The sequence below is a fragment of the Schistosoma mansoni genome, chromosome 6, assembly GCF_000237925.1.
Source record: "Schistosoma mansoni strain Puerto Rico chromosome 6, complete genome".
NCBI classification, from domain to species: domain Eukaryota; kingdom Metazoa; phylum Platyhelminthes; class Trematoda; order Strigeidida; family Schistosomatidae; genus Schistosoma; species Schistosoma mansoni.
Genome location: NC_031500.1, coordinates 13,908,969 through 13,916,050, shown reverse-complemented (window position 1 = coordinate 13,916,050; position 7,082 = coordinate 13,908,969).

Sequence of the window (7,082 nt, the reverse complement as noted above, 5' to 3'; positions counted from 1 at the left end):
GGCCGTTTCGTCTTATTGTGGGACTCCTCAGCACCGTTGCATGCTGCCTCAGTGGTCTATCAGTTAAGTGCTGTGAGACTGGTAGGCCATGGGTTCGAATCCTGAGAGGCGGGATCGTGGGTGCGCACTTCTGAGGAGTCCTACAATGGGACGAAACGGCCGTCCAGTGCTTCCAGGTGTTCTATGGTGGTCTAGCTTCAATTAACTCATGATCTCAACTATATAATTAGAGATAGGAGCATGAATTAAATTGGTCATAGAAGACTATGGAAATATATCTATGCTAGGACATTGACACACATAAGAAGCACACAATTTGGATTTGAACACTTAGATCTATTGAAGTGTGGTATAAAAATTTTGAAATGTATATAACATTTACATATACATTATATAATTAGATTTTCATTTTTAGTTTCCCTCTTTATTTATGATATTTAACCAATCATTGTACTAGTAGGGTTAATTTCATTGATTTATTAAATCATCATATTGATGCTTACTCTTGTCTGAACTAGCCTTACTAAAAGTTTCCTTTATCAATACGCTAGCTGTTAATGTGGGGTACCGTTCATTTAACTGTATCCTACTCTTATAACTGAGTAAAACTATAAATGGATAGTGTTTTTCGAAAGAATGGATCATAATTACATCTGTTGTGAGTCAGACTTGTCCCAATTTTTCTCAAAAGAGGAAATTTACGACGATAAATATAAACAGTTCCTAAACCTAGAAGTATTTATTTGTTGGCTGACAGACTGGCTTTTTTGTTGATTCGTTAAACAATTAGGCTTTCTTATTCAATATTTGATCACTGCATCCTCAGTAGGCATAATAAAAAAAGCTTAACTAAATTGAAAGATCCTCCACAGCCATGATTAACACAACCCTTCCATTTCAAACTGAAACTGATTAGTTTATTGACGAAATATTATCCGTGCTGAAAGTGTTGCAGTGGCGTTATATGTAATTTCTTAAGTGTGTTGAACTATATGTTGTAAAGCATGCAAGGCTTAGTGGCTATTAGTTTGATGGAGGTGGTCAATAAGAGACGCTAAACTTAGATTTTCTGCTGTTTGGCATTCATCAGCATGTACTCAGCCTTGAAAGAATTGACACTTCTTGATGGGTAAGAACCTGAGTAGCCCAGCCTCCCAGATTTAGTTGTGATCGAATTCTCAGAAGTAACAGCCGAAACTGTTAAAATGGCCGATGTGTCTTCGAATCCTAAGTTGAGCATCAATTCTCTGCAGATTGTATCAGTTTAGCTTAAAAAGATTCTGGGACAAAACACAGGTCAACATAAGGTATCCCGCTGACCATCTTTAACCGTCTATCATCTCTATATAAAGCAAGCAATTTGGAGTCATTTAGACCGGTAACCACATTGAAACTTCGTGGATAGAATTTGATCAGCCATAAGGACTATAGAAACGGGTCATCGGTCACCGCTTTTTGATGACACAATGTTATGCTTTATAGCTTATTATGATTCGCTTTTTTGTTAGTTTTAAACCTTTTCAATAATCCACGATTGTATGTAAACTTAAGGGTATAATTTATCTTGCCCTATACTTTGGGCGAAATACGCATATATTACTGAAATGTAATCAAGTATGGACTTTGTATGTTAAGAATATAGATCTTCGTAAAATAATTGTTAATGATAATAATTTCGTTACTATATTATTTATTGTCTTCAGTATGAGGTTTTCGAGAGTAGAGTATTATGATGAAATCTTCACTACTTTTAACATCCAGTTGACTTACTTATTAACCTAACTTACTTACTTACGCTTGTTACTCCCAATAGAGCATAGGCCGCCGACCAGCATTCTCCAACTCACTCTGTCTTGGGTCTTCCTTTCTAGTTCTATCCAATTTTTGTTCATTATTAACCTAAACTTTCATGTAATTAATGTGCTGTTTTAATTCATGAAATAACACGAACCGATTCTATAAAAGTGCAAAGATTGTTAAAACTATGATAGCTTTCAATAAAGTTTCATAGAACAAGTTAACTGAAGTTGGATAGTGGCAAGCATTGGGATTCAAAGCATGTGATTTTCGTCCTATTTGAGACTCGTCATTTGAATACACCTGTATCCCAGTGTTGATGTCGAATCGAGTACATATCTGCTATGACTTATGGCCGCTCACTAATACCACCTGACAAAACCACGAATCGTGATATCAACTTTTATGGCTTTGTCCTTGAGCTAACAACCAGTGATGCACCAACCAGCACTAGTAGCCTTGAGTCACTACTATGTCTTTATTGGCCCTTGATTCAGTAGCTTCTCTCTCTGAGCTGCCTGTTTAGTTCGCAACACAGTAATGAGCCACCACTATACAGATATCATATTTTAAGCATACGTAGTTTACATAAAGGTATACCCAACCACATCATACCATGAAATGAAAAATGAAAATTATACATGATGAAGCCAATAGTGGCTGTGAGTAAGGAAGTGTTGTATCCCGAAGAGAATTATGAATGGTAACTTTGGAGGACTAATTATTGGCCAATATAATATGTATCTTTCCTATTGTAACTAACCTAATCATATTCGTTTCCTCTTATTATTAGGTTTATTTTGACCTTTGAACTATTATTATACGATTCTTGAATTATCATCAGTTTATTGACTACTATTCACAGCCACATTTGGCCAAATATTGTACAAATTTTATTTTCTATTTTATGGTACGATGTGGTCTGTTTGATTGGTATACAAATCCAGTATGTTTGTGAATAATGATTCATACCACAGAGGCTGTTGTTGGTGTTTTGGACTTAACTGTCTGGGCTAGGCAGATCGCAAGACCGGTTAGCACTCTAGACTGCTCGTACGGTTTCGTGTGTCACTGTTCCAATCGATAATTCTCTGCTCCCTGACTGGCGGTCTTATCACATCACACATTAACTAGACATCCACTCGGCCACAAGATATAACAGGAAGATAGTGAATAATAATCTGGCAACAGATTAAGAATGATAAGTTATACAATAGTAGTTAACGGGTTTATTGAAAGCTTATAATAAAAGGAATATGTATTTACAATAGTAATCTAGTTATTTAATAATTATACAATGAAAATACTTATATAGCATTAGTTCATAAATTAGTCCTGGAAGTTGTTATTGTTTTAGTCTTCGTTTGAATACAACAATATTATCCACCACACTACCTAATGACCTACTGAATCCATCAAACTTTGATGATAAAAACTTATAACTAAATGTCAATATTGAAGTAATCCACTCAGGATGTGTATGCCCCAATAGAGACTTGTCAATTTCAGGCCTAAGCAACAACGGCAGAAAAATAAAAACATTAACAAACCAACAAATTAATCTTATTTTGTAGTTTTGGTCATTGAATTACATGAGAATCATGAACCGATCAATTTTAGACCACCGTTGAAAACCTCAAAGCTCTGGGCGGCCGTTTCGTCCTGGCATTGGACTCCTCAACAGTGCCCATCCACGATCCCGCACGCGGAATCTGAACTCAGCACTTTCCGTCGCGCGCGAAAGCCTAACTTCTAGACTAAAAACGATAGTGTTAAATGTATCAATTTTTAGTTCTGTCCTTGTAGATTGTATATAACAGGTAAATTAACATTATCCCTAAATCGTAATCGCAAAATCCTGATTCAGAAACGAACCTTAACATAATGGTACTACATTTTATTCACGAACTATTCAAATGTCATCTATATTTCCACTCGAAATTCACTCATTCATATGACTACAGAACAGTTTTACATTATAGTTGATGTCAGTTAGTGGCGAAAAACCAAACCCTAAACCCAAATTCTAATCAAGAATAATATGAATACTTTGAGAATTTTATTTGGGTCTCTATTTGGGTTCAAGAAGATAGACAGCCTATATCCATTAATCCGAGTTTACATGTAATCATCTCTCTCAATTTACAAGAAAAGTAGATTTTATAGGATAAATTATCTCTTTATAAAAGCTGTGTTTCTGATTGGTTAAGAACTGGTTGGAAATTTGTTGCGGTTATTTTAAACTCGTTTACCTATAATTTCTATAGGAATTCCAGTTTATTTTTCTTACAATCCGATTTAATCACTCATTGTTATATCTAACTAATTAGAGGAAGCAATTTCAAACAGCGTGGTAGGATTTATTGTTAAAGGTAGGATAATGAATATTTACAGTTCATACAATAATATGTAGGTGGCGGTAACCTTGGATAAATGAATAATTCAATTACTCACTACAACCCACTCATACTTCGATCCCATTAAATGTGTAACTTTGATATAAGCATATGATCTTTCTATCTAACTTTGCCTAAAAATCTATGTCATTATAGTTGATTTCTTGAAAGAAAAAGTTCTTTAAACATAGAAATGGTAAGATTCTATGATCAGAAAGTTTTTTTTAGTGGAGATTTAGTATTTGCATAGTTGAAAGCATAAGTCAATTGAAGATAATTCCTGGAGTTCTAGTAAGAAGCAGTGATCAGTGGAGTTCAAACCACGTCTGTTGTGAGATAGGAACTCACTGAAGACATTTGGTAAACGGTTGCTCAACTTCGTGGATTGGTTGAAGTTAGACATTAACACCGTTGGATGCCGGCCGGCTCAGTGGTCTATCGGTTAAGTACTCTGGCGCGAGACTGGTAGGTCCTAGGTTCGAAGCCCGCTAGGCGAGGTCGTGAATGCGCACTGCTAAGAAGTCCCACAATAGAACGAAACGGCTGTTCAGTGCTTCCAGGTTTTCTTTGGTGGTCTGGTTTCAGTTGACTTTCAACTATGCAAAGATTCTATGAGATAATCAGTTCAATTCACTAGTCTAAACTCTTACAATTTCAATAATTTTTGACAAGTATGTCAAATAAAAATTACTCCTGATATTATAGGTACCGGTATTAAGGTTGGAATTGATAATTTCAAATAAATTGAGCATTAAGTAAAAAGTTAATAATAAAATATATTTCTAACTTCAACTAATCAACGAAGTTGAGTAACCATTCACCAATGTCTTCAGGGAGTTGATATCTCACAACAGACCTGGTTGAACTTCACTGATTACTGCTTCTCACTAGAAATTCAAGAAATACCTCATGAAGCTAGTCACTAGTGAGCATATGATCATTATCAGAAGGTGGTTTTGCGAAGATTTTAGTAATTTTTTTATAGTTGAAACCATGAGTCACTTGAAGCTAGACCACCATGGAAAACCTGGGAGCACTGGACGGCCGTTTCGTCCTATTATGGGTCTCCTCAGCAGTGCGCATCCACGATCCCGACTCGCGAGATCTATCAGTCTCGCGGGCGAGCACTTAACCTCTAGACCATTGGGCCGGCATCCAACGGTGTTAATGTCTAATTTCAACCAATCCACGAAATTGAGCAACCATTCACCAAAGTTTTCGGTGAGTTGATATCTCCCAATGGACATGGTTGAACTCCATTGGTTGCTACTTCTCACTAAAACTTCAGAAAACACCTCATGAAGCTAGTCACTAGTGAGCATATGATCATTATCAGAAGGTGGTTTTGCGAAGATTTTAGTAATTATTTTATATAGTTGATGTCATAAGTCAATTGAAGCTAGATCACCATAGAAAACTTGCAAGCACTTCATATAATTCTGAAGAAGTAGCTTACATAAAGTGACGAAACATTAGAAATCTAATTTTTCTACTCTTATTTCATTGCAATTATAATAATTTTTAAACAATTTATAATTATTTCCATAGTTGAAATCATGAATCAATTGAAGCTAGACCATCATAGAAAACGTGAAAGCATTGTTTGACGGCCATTTCGTCCTATTATGGGACTCCTCAGAAGTGCGCATCCAGATTTTCCATAGTGGTCTCACTTCAATTGACTCATGATAATTCAACTTATGAAAATACTTAAATTCTCCACAAAACCCCTTCTAATTTATAATTAAACAAGAAAATTTTTTAGTTTATAATAATAAAGACATAAAATGGCTCCATATTTATTATAACTATACAATTTCTCATATCATATTTATTCATTTATAACTTTCATTACAATATACTACTAATAACAATCTATATAACATAGTTAGTAATAAATATGAAACAAACTAAAGAAAAAAAACCCTGATCATATTTACAAAAACTAGATTAGGGGGGAAAAAAACAACAAATAGACAGACATATTGTAAACAATTTGTGAGCTGGTTTGTTTTTGTTTTTGTGTTTTTCTTTTTCTTTTTCTTTTTTTTTTAGTTTTTGCCATTCACTAAAACAAAATTATTGACTTATACAAGAAAGAAAAAAAAATTGGAAAAAAATTTTTTTTTGTAGCCAGAAAACCCAATTGAAACTTTCTCTATATATTAGAATAACAAAATATGAATCAGGATAAAGTAAACAGTTATCAGGCATAAATGTCGTCGAATTACATTCACTGAATTCATGATTCAATTTTGATTAAGATGGAGTTCTATTTGTATAATTAAGTTAAATAATAATAATAATATATTGAAATAGGTATACTATTCAATGTTGTATAAGTTATAAGTGATTGTGTATTAAAGTTGCTGAGATTCATCAGTAATGGGTATATTGTAAACTATTAAGAACATTAAATCCATTTGGTATTGTTTGTTTGAATCTTTCCATGGATGTTTAGGATTGCAATGAATCAGTCTCTTATTGGCATATGTGCATATTGTGCGTATTGCCTCGATATAGACTTAATTCACAAGCATTATAAGCAAAGAATGAATAGTGTACCGATTTGAATATATTATTATTATTATTTAACTTAATTATACAAATAGAACTCCATCTTAATCAAAATTGAATCATGAATTCAGTGAATGTAATTCGACGACATTTATGCCTGATAACTGTTTACTTTATCCTGATTCATATTTTGTTATTCTAATATATAGAGAAAGTTTCAATTGGGTTTTCTGGCTACAAAAAAAAATTTTTTTCCAATTTTTTTTTCTTTCTTGTATAAGGTCATAATTTGGTTTTAGTGATGGCAAAACTCTAAAAAAAGAAAAGAAAAGAAAACGGCAAACGGATTCCCCCCTTGGTCCGACGATTGAT